Source organism: Rosa rugosa, chromosome 2, assembly GCF_958449725.1.
Source record: "Rosa rugosa chromosome 2, drRosRugo1.1, whole genome shotgun sequence".
Taxonomy (NCBI): domain Eukaryota; kingdom Viridiplantae; phylum Streptophyta; class Magnoliopsida; order Rosales; family Rosaceae; genus Rosa; species Rosa rugosa.
In genome coordinates this window covers 19,670,232-19,682,909 of record NC_084821.1, presented here as the reverse complement: position 1 = coordinate 19,682,909, position 12,678 = coordinate 19,670,232, and the positions used below count along the sequence as shown (strand labels likewise).

The 12,678-nt window shown below is 37.1% G+C and overlaps 1 pseudogene; it reads right to left on the bottom strand.

Annotated features, from left to right (window-relative positions):
* Positions 1-4,967: 4,967 nt before the first annotated feature.
* On the bottom strand, positions 4,968-10,078 carry LOC133734372 ((-)-germacrene D synthase-like; annotated as a pseudogene).
* Positions 10,079-12,678: the final 2,600 nt, after the last annotated feature.

The window sequence follows — 12,678 nt, the reverse complement described above, 5'->3', positions numbered from 1 at the left end:
TCAGTTTAATCTCTGGTATTAACTAAAATCAAATAAAGAACGAATGATATAGGGATTCAAATGTGAGTATGTAGAGTAAAATCGAGGAGTGACTAAGCATAATTTGAATACAGGGATCAATCATTCATCCAAGTGAAAGTAGACTCTCTTCATATTCAATCATGTCAGGTCTATGCTTGGTAAATGTTGGATCATAATTCATATACATATTTGTGCCCTAAAACATGAAAATTACATGTTCTAAAAGTCCAATTTAATGTTGACTAATCCAATTTCATTATTTTCCTAATCTTGTACTTTACTTAATCTTTGTGTTTATTTATATATATTTATTTTTCTTATCATATTAGGAAATAATGGAGAAGAGAAACTGAGCTAGACATTTTCCTACTCTGGCTAAGAGAAAGTGAGCTAGACAAGAAAGGAGGGGTAGCCGCCTGACCAAATGAACTCCGAATGAGTTGAAACTCTCCAGTTTCATCCTAGACATCCCAATGATCATTTGTTATGAAGAGTACCAGAGCTAGTTTTGAGTGGAAAGCCTTCAAACAGTCAGTCCAATCTTCTACAAGACGAAAACTGGAAAACCTGACCTGTACGTATTTCAGAAGCATTTACAGCCAAACTACAATGAATTTAACTCTGAGATTTTACCAGGATGATCTAGACTCATGGAGGAACATTTGATATGAAGAAGTCAGAGACCCATTCTGAATCATTGATGGAGATATAATTGAAGGAATAAATAGGAAGAAAGTGACCTAAAAAACAGCTCAACATATTCCTACCCACATGAAGAAATCTAGATGCTTTTATCTTTTTCCTTGGATATATTTTTCTACTCCATTCTCTTTAATATATCATCATCACTTCCATATTTCTGCACCTTCATGCTTTGCTTTCATTTCATAATTACTCCATCTTTTCCATATTTTACAAACTACTTCCATACTCCACTTTCATTATTTTTATTTCACTCATCATTTCACTCTTCTTTTTGTTCCTTATATAAACACATTCTCTTCTCACTCTCAACATCAACCATTCCATCCCATTGCATCTTCTTTCTCTGTTCATCTCCTTCATAAAACCTCCATATCCACCTCCCAAAATCCAAACCCACAATACCCAATCTACTCCATCTCCTCCATCATCACCACCACAACTACCATCTTCCACCACCATAAACTCCATCACTACCACTCAAAGTTAGCCAAAGGAGTATCATATCTTCATCACAATTCCATTCATCATCACCATCAAGAAGTTCATCATCCATCCATTCCACCATCAAGGAGGATTCAAGGAGCATTGAAGGAGAAAAATGAAGGAGAAGCTACCCATTGATTTGTCAAGCTTCAACTATTTCTTTCTTCCCTTAACTCTTTAACTTACCTTGATTTACTTTATAGATTTGATGCCAATTTGTATGACTATGAGTGAATAGTTACTTTGTTGGGGCTAGGGTTCAAAGCCCTAGCCAAACTTGTATGAATTGTTGTTTTAATTTACATTTGATGTTATTTGTGATTTTCATCTTCATATGCTAATTCAAGAAGTGAATGCATTCATTCAAACTTAACTACTTTGAATGTGTTGTGTTTGTCATCTCATGAAAAATGTTTAGGGAGTAGTTAACGTTGAACATTGATAGCATGATAGCATCCTCTATGTGCATATGAAGGTTGTGAGTTAAAATCACCTAGATCTAGGATTTGTTTGCTTGCATGATTATCGAAACTCAAAGCTTTATGCATCTAGGAACAATGAATTGAGACTTAACCGGTAATAGGAATTGTTCTTAGATAGTTAATTCTAGACTTATCCGGTTGGAATTAATAACATTAAAGGAGTTTAAGCCTTTGTAGTCTTATCCAGATGCAAAGAGGGTAATTGGAAAATTAGAATAGCATCGCTTGTATTTGAACTTCAATACTTGCAAGGGAGGTTAGTGGTAGACAATTCAACCCCTAACTTTATCCATTATTTTACTAGTTTAGTTTATATTTGAGCATTTATTTTAATTTGGTTCACCACTCTATCCAACAAACAATTTCACTATCACCACAATGCACATACTCACCATAAACCTAGATTTACTTGTAAATTTAGGTTTGTGATTGTACATTTGTCTATTCTAGCTCTCCTTAGGTTAACACCCTAGCTAGTGAAAAGAATCTAATCCTCGTGGGTTCGACAACCTTTCTTAAATCCCTATACTATTACTTGTACCCCTTATACTTGAGGGTGTCTATTTGGCTAACAGTAAACATATATGTGTGAATCTTCTCTTCCTCATGACCACTCCTTATCACTTTATAATACATCCCCTTGCCACTAGTATGAGTTCATTTATACAGAAATGTACCGGTTTCTGTCACCAAGATGGGCCTCAAGAAATATGTCTCCTTAGGCAGATCAGAAACCTTCAAGTCAACAGCTTCGTCCACAACTCTGCCATGTTATATTATCTCATGATCCACGAATCAGCAGAGCCAACATCATAAGTATTCCTATGACCCAATACACATAGGTTCCTCTAAAGGAAGCCCCTAGATAAACTAGATGCTCCTCATCAAAGTGATAGTCAAGAACAGGCGGCGACATTCTTCAGAACTCTCTTTGGCCAGATCAAAAGCAACGACATCAGCCAGGTCTTCCTTCTTCCCATGATATTCAAGTTCTGCAAGAACTGTGTAATCGTTAGTGGCCGACAAATAGCTCGGTATTTGGAAGGGCACCTAAGCTTTCTGACCGAAGAATTCTCTCCAAACGATGACGACGACGATGTCGCTGCCAACTCTCAGGATTCAAATTCAGATTCATTGGGGGTAGAGATGAGGACTCAGTGAAGGAAGGATTTGATCGGCAACCTTTCCAGGATTTGAGCTATCACATCTTCGGTTATGTGCTCCGCCATTAGCGGTGCAGTGTGGACAAATGATAATTTAGATGTGGACTAGACTAGACTGAGGGTGTACAATTTCACCAGCGAAACCTGAAGATTTGAAATTGAAAACTAGCAAGGGTTAAAAGAATAGGCACATGACTATTTATGATAAGAATAAAAGGGACATCTTCATCTCCATCTAAATTTACAATTAACTGAACAAAAACTAAAAAGCCTCTTGGGTAGTCGTCTCTCTCCATGCTGCTTTTGTATCTCTCTCTCTCTCTCTCTCTCTCTCTCTCTCTATATATATATATATATATATATCACTCATATTGAATATCTAAGGCCTCGTTTGGTTCACGGAAGGGAAATCGATTCCCTTGTCTTTCCCGTGGGGAAGGAAGGGAAACTAAAGTTCCTGTCAGATTTCCTTTCCTGTGTTTGGTAAAGCAGGGAAAACATCTAGGAAAGATCATTTGATTTCCCTTCCGATGTTTGGTTGGTGTAGGAAAGGAAAGTAAAAATATATCAATGTTTCAATAATACCCTTCTATTTTGAAATAAAAACAACCTAGAATGAATTTTCAACACTACCAAGGGTACTCAAGCAATTAATGCTAGGGTATTATTGTCCAAAATTATTGCAATTAATGCTGGGAAATGGGATGGGAAACTCAATCCCATGAAGTTTGAGTGGAATAAGTTTACCCCCAACTTTCCCCTATGTCGGGAAAGCATTTCCGGACTTTGTGGTTACCAAACAAAGGAAAGGAATAACTTTCCTTTCCCAAGTTCTCAAATCCGCTAAACAAACGAGGCCTAAATTAAAATTCATAGTATAATCTATAAGATTGAAATTCGAAGACAAAGGGGGGTTCACGTTGGAGGAGAAGGTTTTCTGTAACTTGAAGACTACGTACTAGTTCGTGGACGTCAGAAGAGACTTTTTTTTTTCTTCCCTTTTTTTGTCCTTGTTAGTAATTTAATATGAGTTGACAGAAAATTATAACATGGTTCCGGACCGTTGTACACATAGTGGTCCGGGGTGATATTATTGGCACATGTGACATAGTGATTGGTCTCTTAAATTAATTTTTCTTTTCTTTTTTAACCCCCCTGCATGGTCTCCACCACATTCGAGTGATATTATTTGTTGGAATCACCACATGACAATGTCACGTGGTACTTCGGGACCATGGAATAATTCATCGAGTTGACTAAGTTAATTATAACTTCGAAAAAAAGAGAGATCCAAATGCTAATTTGAGAGGTATGAATAGAAACTCTCTTGATACTTTTGTTGTAGAGTGGAGAAAAAGAATAAATTTGCTGATAATAGATGTCAGGATGAGAGCAAAATCGTAATTATGGTTGTTTACACTATATATATATATATATATATATATATATATATATATATATATATATATATATATAGTACACAAACACCGGACTAACACGGTCAACTGGCCACTAGAAGAGACTTGGGCGTTAATTCCATAAGACGAGCCCAACTTCAATAGGCCACTTTTAGGTCCACATGAGAAATAAAAGGGTGACAAGCTCAAATCTACATTATATATACATACATATCCTCTCATTTAAGGTAAACAATCATTCTCCACTTACTCCTACCTTATCTACATTCTTACATGTATCTGACTTAGGCATCGGAGAGTCGAAGGTCAGCAACCCCTGTCTTCCCTCTGACGTCTGTTCATGGATGACATATATGAAACTCGAAGATGGTTGCTCTCATGGTGATTCTCGATTCCTCTCGGAACCACACAGAAACAATGGTAACAAAAGAATAACATGCAAACCATCATCTTCATTATTCAAAAAAGATTTGAGTATTAGTGTTCTGACTATCGATGCCCAGTCCATAACAACTCACTTTATTTTAAACGGTGGTACATAACTTTTAATACACACTAATTCCAAAATAGTGGCCCAAATCATAATCTTATGACCGATTTTGTAGTAATCAGCTATATGTAACCAATTATTCATAAGACTTGTAGGGAGATCATAATAATAGTTATACAAACAAAATGAATAGTAACTTGAAATATTATACAGGCACTTGTTGGATAAGCGTAGAAGTTATAAGATCCTTGAGTATACCATGCTGAGTAGTGTAACCATCTTCATACTTGTAAACAACATCCATGACGCATGCTAAATTAAGAATTCGAGTCAGCAGTGGCCTTGAAATAGCATTGGGGAAGAGGAACGATTCGTTTATGTCCTTTCATGCGCCACTCACTTTTCTACGCAATGCAATTATTGCTTCTTCTTCTGTGACACCAAATTCTTTCATGTAGCACTCTACAGCTGACGCAACATGTCCTCTTTTTTGCTCAAACTACAAATGGAGAGACATACGTATGTGATTATGTAGATTAAAATGCAGAGATTTAAAAAGTTGTTTTAATCATTGAAAGAGAAAAATAGTTTGTATAATTGTGTGTGTATGTATGTACCTTGTGAGACACGAAGTCATCCATAAGTCGGGCAACTACTGCACACCCTTTCACAGGTTTGGGATAAGTGGCCAACCAGTCAAAGGAATCTTGTGTAGCAATATCTCCCATTGTAACAAAAGAGGTGGTTACAAGCAGCGGGTAGCCTGAGGTCAGTGATGTTAGGGCAATATACTCATCCACTGTTGGTACATGTTTCTGGTGGAACCATTTCGCTTCAAGAAAGTAACATTTAGCTAGCTTTTTCATCTATATGAGACACAATGATCAACTCAAATTAATTGATCAATAATTTCTAATTGCTAAAAAAAGTTGTTCTTTACCGTAAACTAGTGTGTGTATATCTACACACACACACAGAGACACACTCAAAAGTAGACAGAGACACACTCATAAGTAATGGATGAGCTTACAGCTTCTATGGCATAGTGGATTCGATACAACTTTTCCTCCTTTGCAAGCTCTTCTTCAACTTCAGTATACACGTCTAATAGTGCCTTATAATAGACTTTCATATAGTTTGGCAGTGCGTCCGTGAAACATATATCCCACCTAATCAAAATTATTAAATAAATAAATTAAGCTAAGAAATACAAAACTAACTTTCTCGATTAAGTTCAGACCGAAAAAAAACCCTAGAGAGTGAGCGCCGTGCTCGAGTGAGTTCTACGTGGGTTTCCTTCCCCGTCCGGCGGCACGTCCTTGAGACCTCATCGTCAGACGGGTCTGTCAGACTGTGGGGCTTGGTGAGACCTCTAGGCTTGGACGGAGACGTGGTTGAAACGGTTTGTGGCTGGCATGTTGTAATCCAGATCTGAAATGATCTGGTTACTAAGAGGTTCCGGTGGTTGGCTGGGTTGCCCGGCGGTGCAGGTGCTGATGAGGAGTGTGATCCTGGGTTAGGAGAAAGGGCAGTATGGGGATCTGATGGGGATGAGGCGGGTTGTCCAATTAGACTTCCCAGTTATCTTCTGGGTCCGATTGGGTGGTCGAATGTGAAGAAGGAGGCGTCTGATGGTTGCTCTGGTAATGGGTTTACGGTTTGGCAACTGGGAAGCTGCTTTCATGGTGCGCAGGCGGAGGTGTGGGCGGCTGGGGCTGGAAGGAATTCGAGATCCGATCTGGATCGGGTCGGCCTTCTGGGAGGCTTACCTGTGTACACTGGGGTGACTAATCGGTGGTGGCAACAAGGGGCGACGGCGGTGCTACTGCGTGGTTGGTGGTGCGTGTCTGCTATGGTCCTACGTCACCTGGAGGATGGGCTTAGGGTTTTTGGGCTGCTGCTGTTTGGACCATTTTCTTGGGCTAGGGCTATGGGTCTCTCCTACTTGGGATGGATGTGGGGTTTGGGCTCAATTTTGGGCCCTGCCCTGGTTATCTTTTTTTAATGTTGTTTTTAAAGTTGTTTTGTTGGTAATAAGATCGGGATTGCCATGGTGGCCGGATTGGCTATTACTAGTGTTTTAAGGTTGGGTTTTATTTATTGTTGGTAATAAGACACTACTAAAGGTGTGGTAGAGACAATCTTCTCTTTCGCAGTCTTAGGGGTCGTTCTTGTTTTGGAGTTGGGTCAGCAACGGTGGCAAAAAAGTCTGGCATAGACAATCATCCTTGGCCTTCTAGTGGGTCCTTCCTGTCTGGGATCGGGTCGGAGGTGATGGCGTTTTGGAGTAGTGGTGGATGGATGGTGTTGACAATAGGGAGGTGATGGTGTTGGTTTTTTTAGTCCCAGGTCTGAATGTCCGGTGATCCATTTGGTTGAGTTTAGGTCACAACGAGTGTTGGCTTGGTCAATCAAATGCTGGTTAGGAGGACTCTGGTTGGTGAGTTTAGTGTCAACACAAGTGAGTTGTCTAGTCTTAGAGTTATTACTGGCTGGACGAGATGTGAGATGTTAATGATTCACTGCTCCTGCGCTTTTGTCTTTGTCATACAGTTGTAATGCAAGTTTAGAGTCAGTCATTATAGAGTTCCAGTGTGAAGTCTAGAGGCCATTTCTGGGTTAGAGATGTCGCCTAAAACTCGTTGTAAGCAGTTCATTATTAACGAAGTTCTTATTTGATCAAAAAAAAAAAACTTTCTCGACTAAGCCTAGATTGTTTTGATGAATATTTTCACCATTTGACTAGTTCTAGTTAGTCTATTTTAGGGGTTCAGGAGTTAGCCCTTCAATTTAAAATTACCCAAAATACTCTTTAACCTAAATACGGATATATGAGATAACACACTATATTTCAATAATTCTTCACTATTGGACGATCAATTTTAGATAGCACTGGCTAGGTAATGAAAAGTAATTTCAGATTAGAATAGATACCTCTCAATAGCTTCAGTAAAGAGCTCTAGTTCTTCGAATGTGCCATACAAATCATAAATGTCATCGAGAATGGATGCCAGGGCAGTAACTTTGCATAATGTCCTCCTAGCAAAGGAATATTCAGGTTCAAAGCAGACTGATGAAGCCCAACAGAAGTAAACCTCGGTAACTCTGTCTCTTGTAAATGGCAGCTCGTTTCTCACGTCCAAGTCCTTCCACCACCTACAATTAAGTTACATTGAGTAATTCTTAAAAGCACCTAGCATTTATTTATCCAGTAGATACATATATATGGACCTGGCTTAATGGTTGATTAACCTTGTAATTTCACAAAGTTCGTTTTGATGGAGCTTCTGCAACAGGTTGAAATCCAACTTGGCAAAAGTCAGGAGAGTTTCATTATGTGAATCGCATTCATGGTAGATTGACAAGTAATATCTTGCTTCCACCCTGGTGATACCCTTACGTAGTGGCTGATTTAAGGAATGGGCTACTTGTTTCGAAAGTGGAGGGCTTAAACTGTCTTTCATCGACTCGAGATGTGTGGTGGTGAAGGCTAGTGCCTCTTCGAGTATGTCTTCTCCGTGTATCCTAAGATGGGTGGCTTCGTACAAACTTAATAGTCCTGATACATCACTCAAAAGAGATTCCTTAAATTTCTCATCATTACCCTCCTTGAAGTACTTGTTGAACATATCTGCCTCACCAGCCGATGCCCGCAATAGATGAGCCTCTATATATCATATTATCTATATATAGACAGAGATAACAAATACTAGGCATGGGATTATAAATTCAAATAAGAGATTACAAAATCATGATGAAGCTAATGTATATAGCAAGTATCTGGCTAGTGACATATATAATTTTGTGTTGTCTAAATACAAAACACAGATGAGGAACACCTACCACTTGAAACATTATAACCGTGTTGTCTAAGTAACCGAAAACAAAGAGCAGTAGTGTAAAGGTCATCATCATATTCCACAATACTACCATAAGTAGTCTGGTAAATTTGTTTCAGAATTTCATCGATCTCATTTTCAAAATGGTAAGATATGCCGAGGTGCTGAATGTCATCAACTAAGTCCAATTTTTGTGAAGGTTCTTTTGCTGGCGCCATGAGGATCATTTTCACTTCTCTTTTAAGTTCTTGGACTCGTTGCTCGAGATTAAAGTCCGCTTCCTATGGAGCCAAATTAAGAAAAGAGAGACTGTGTGATCACATGTAGGGAAATCAAACCAATATATAAATCCTATCCAGAGCGAGGCCTTACTCTGAAATTAAAGTGCGATGTTAGAGTTTATGGTTACTTTTCGGTCCTCATATCCAAATCTCAACTGTTCAGTTTTTAGGTACTAATGTATAGATCATCTCTGCAAAATTTCAGCCAAATTGATGGTCATTAAGCCATTCATAATTGCCTTAAAGCTAGTACGGTTCAAGTTGGATAGATTTAGTTCGTCCATTGGTTTGAACGAGTTAGATACCTTAACGATCATTAATTTGGCTGAAATTTTGCAGAGATGATCTATACATTAGTACCTAAAACCTGAACGGTTGAGATGTGGATATGAGACCGAAAAGTGACCCTAAACTCCAACCTCGTACTTTAATTTCAGAGCGAGACCTCGCTCTGGATAGGATCTATATATACAGATCCTATCCAGAGCGAGGTCTCGCTCTGAAATTAAAGTACGAGGTTGGAGTTTAGGGTCACTTTTCGGTCTCATATCCACATCTCAACCGTTCAAGTTTTAGGTACTAATGTATAGATCATCTCTGCAAAATTTCAGCCAAATTAATGATCGTTAAGGTATCTAACTCGTTCAAACCAATGAACGAACTAAATCTATCCAACCTGAACCGTACTAGCTTTAACGTATCAATGCCTTAACGACCATCAATTTGACTGAAATTTTGCAGAGATAATCTATACATTAGTACCTAAAAACTGAACGGTCGAGATGTGAATATGCGACCGAAAAGTGACCCTAAACCCTAACCTCGCTCTGGATAGGATCTGTATGTATGTATGTATGTATGTATATATATATATATATATATATATATATATATATATATATATGACTAAAATTCACTTCATATAGAGGCAAATTCAACACAGAAAAACTAATTTGTTTGTAACCAAAACAAAAAAAAAATAATCAAGAAAGAATAATTGTCTGATCATATATATATGGATGAAAATCAAACCAATATATGCTCTAATTGTACGCATATATGCTAGTAGGAATTGCTATATATCTTACCGCCTTAGCATAAGAGAGAAAATGATCACCCCAAATGCTTGGAGTGTAATTAGCTGAAGGTCTGGTATTTGGAGCTTGAGATTGAGATGCTAAAACTTGTGAAGACATTTTATCACTAATTCAATATTGAGTCGAAAGTTTTCGAATGAATGACTTGTGAGTTGAAGAGCGTTGTGCTGCATTGCTATTTATAATAGAATAGCTACGCCCGGTACAAGTCTTGCTAATTAATGGACTTATGTGGGGTCTTAGAGCATTTTTAGCAATGCTAGCTATTTTTAAGTCAAATTTTAGCTAAAGTAGCTAAAAAGTCATTTTAGCTAGCCACTTTAGAATTACGTCAACATCAATGCTCTCTATTTTAGCTAGTTTTGAATTTATATTATTTTTAAATGAATATTAAATAGTTTAAATGTATTTATAAATTAAATAAAATGACTTAAAAGGAATGTTTTAAATTATAGAGAGCCTCATCCCGCTCTCTATATTTAGGAGCGAGATAGTTAAAAGTTATAATAGAGAGCCACTTAGGAGTCTGGTGCAGTTGCTAAAATAGATAAAAAGCTAAACATGCTCTCTAAAATAGCTAAGGAGCAACAATAGAGAGTCTGCTAAATATACTCTTAGAGATCGAGAGGAGACACAAAATTTATTCAAGCCAAGCCTACATTAATTTGGTATGATAAATTTTGGCTTCAAATCCTCTCCTCTGTCCCAAAATCCCCGTCTCCCATTCAAGTTGTGACACATGTCCTGCCACCTAAGACAATTTGACAGCCATTTAGGCATTTACCTTCGTTAACCTACTGATATGAATAGCAATGCAGACCTGATCATCGACAACACCATACAAACTGACCCATATGAATTCCGAGTTTTCGACCTCTACAACAAGTATGCATAACATCTGGTCTTTTTCTTTCTTCACTATCTGCTCCTAATAGAAGAATCATGGCATTTTAGATTTAGGGAGGTAGAATAGCCTTAATCAATTTCAGTTTCTAGATTCCTTTGCTTCTTATGCCCATATCATGCGGGTTATTTGGACTTTCCTTGAAATCAAAAGACTACTTAAGTTTGTTTTTAATATCATGAATCCTGGATTTCATAGATTGAAATTTATTGATGAGAATTACTAGGGAAAGTTAGTCTGGACTGGCCGACTGGGCAAGAGAAGAGGAAGATAAGAACTCTAAATTTACTTTTATTAGTTTTTTTTTTTTTGTGTAATTAAGAGTTAACACTTAATAGATGAAAAAAAAAAAAACTAGTTAATAGAGTATTAATAAGTGAGACAGGTGTCGTAATTCTTGGGACAGAGGATTTTATGCCAAAAATTTTGTACAACAAGTCAAGGGGTCCCCAAGCTTTCATGTCACAATTAATTATGGCAACTATTTATTCATGTCACAATTAATTGTGGCAACTATCCAATACAAATTCACAAATATTTCTGTGCATGAACATGACAGAGATCACTAAGCACGTTTACTTACTTGGAATGAAAATAATCATGAATCGGAGATAATTTGAATGAGAGAAGAAAGGAATCGGTATTGATTCCGGAGGAGTTGATTCCTAAACTCATCTCCCCCCTTCGTAATTAAATTCTTGAGTATTCAGGAATCGATTCCTTATAAGGAGGTGAGACCTACACCAATTCCGATCCCTTCATGTGTTTACACCGTAATCATTCCCTCCTATTCCAAGTAAGTAAACATGTTGTTAAGGTAGTTAGCGTGACTCCAGTATCTAAAAATTTAATGCCTATTGGTTTTCTATTTTGTTTTTATGCCATGAATATATTTCATTGGTTACTTATTCTAAATATATGATACTTAGTGATGTTCATGGCTATGAGGTAGGTTGTTTTATGATATGAGTTTCCTCTGATACCATGTCAAGATGTATATAATTTTAATATCACGTTGCTATTTGATTTATTACTTACCTATTCTATAGATATGTTATTTAATATCATGTTTGTAAAGTAGTAGGCGTGACTTTCAAGTTCTAAAAATTTAATGTCTGCTAGCTTATTTCAAAGGTATGATATTTAGTTATGTTCATGGATATGAGATAGGTTGTTTTATGTTATGATTTTTTTCCGACACCCCGTCAAGTGGTCTATATATATATTTTTAGATATGTCATTTTTTGTGATTTATTAGTTACTTATTCTAAAGGTATGTTATTTAATATCATGGATAATATGTTGAGGATGCGACTATTGTCACCCTACTAACTACTTTGTTCACCCTACAAGTTTCTAATTTTTTTAAGGGCTAAATACTGGTTACTACCTCGTACTTTAGGTCCAAAATCGATTCTGTCCCTGAACTTCTAATTTCATCAAAAACACCCCTGCGCTATAAGTTTTCATCCAATAGATCATTCAGTTAGATCTCCGTCAAAGTTGAATATTAACTCGCTGATGTATCAACTCGGTGGGGCCCATTTCAAAGGTAAAATTTTCATTATAACCCTGACTTGAGATTGACCAAAAAACTGACTTGATTCCTTCTCGATTTTTTTAATTATTTTTTTGATCCCATCTTTTTCTTTTTTTTTTTATGCAAATTCAAAAGCTCTTAATTTCCATTAGACAATTCTGATAACCATGATATCTAAAGATCCAAATAATTTGCAACCAGACTATACTAGATTTCATGGGTATATTTTGCAGAGCCATTAGCAATGAAAAAGAA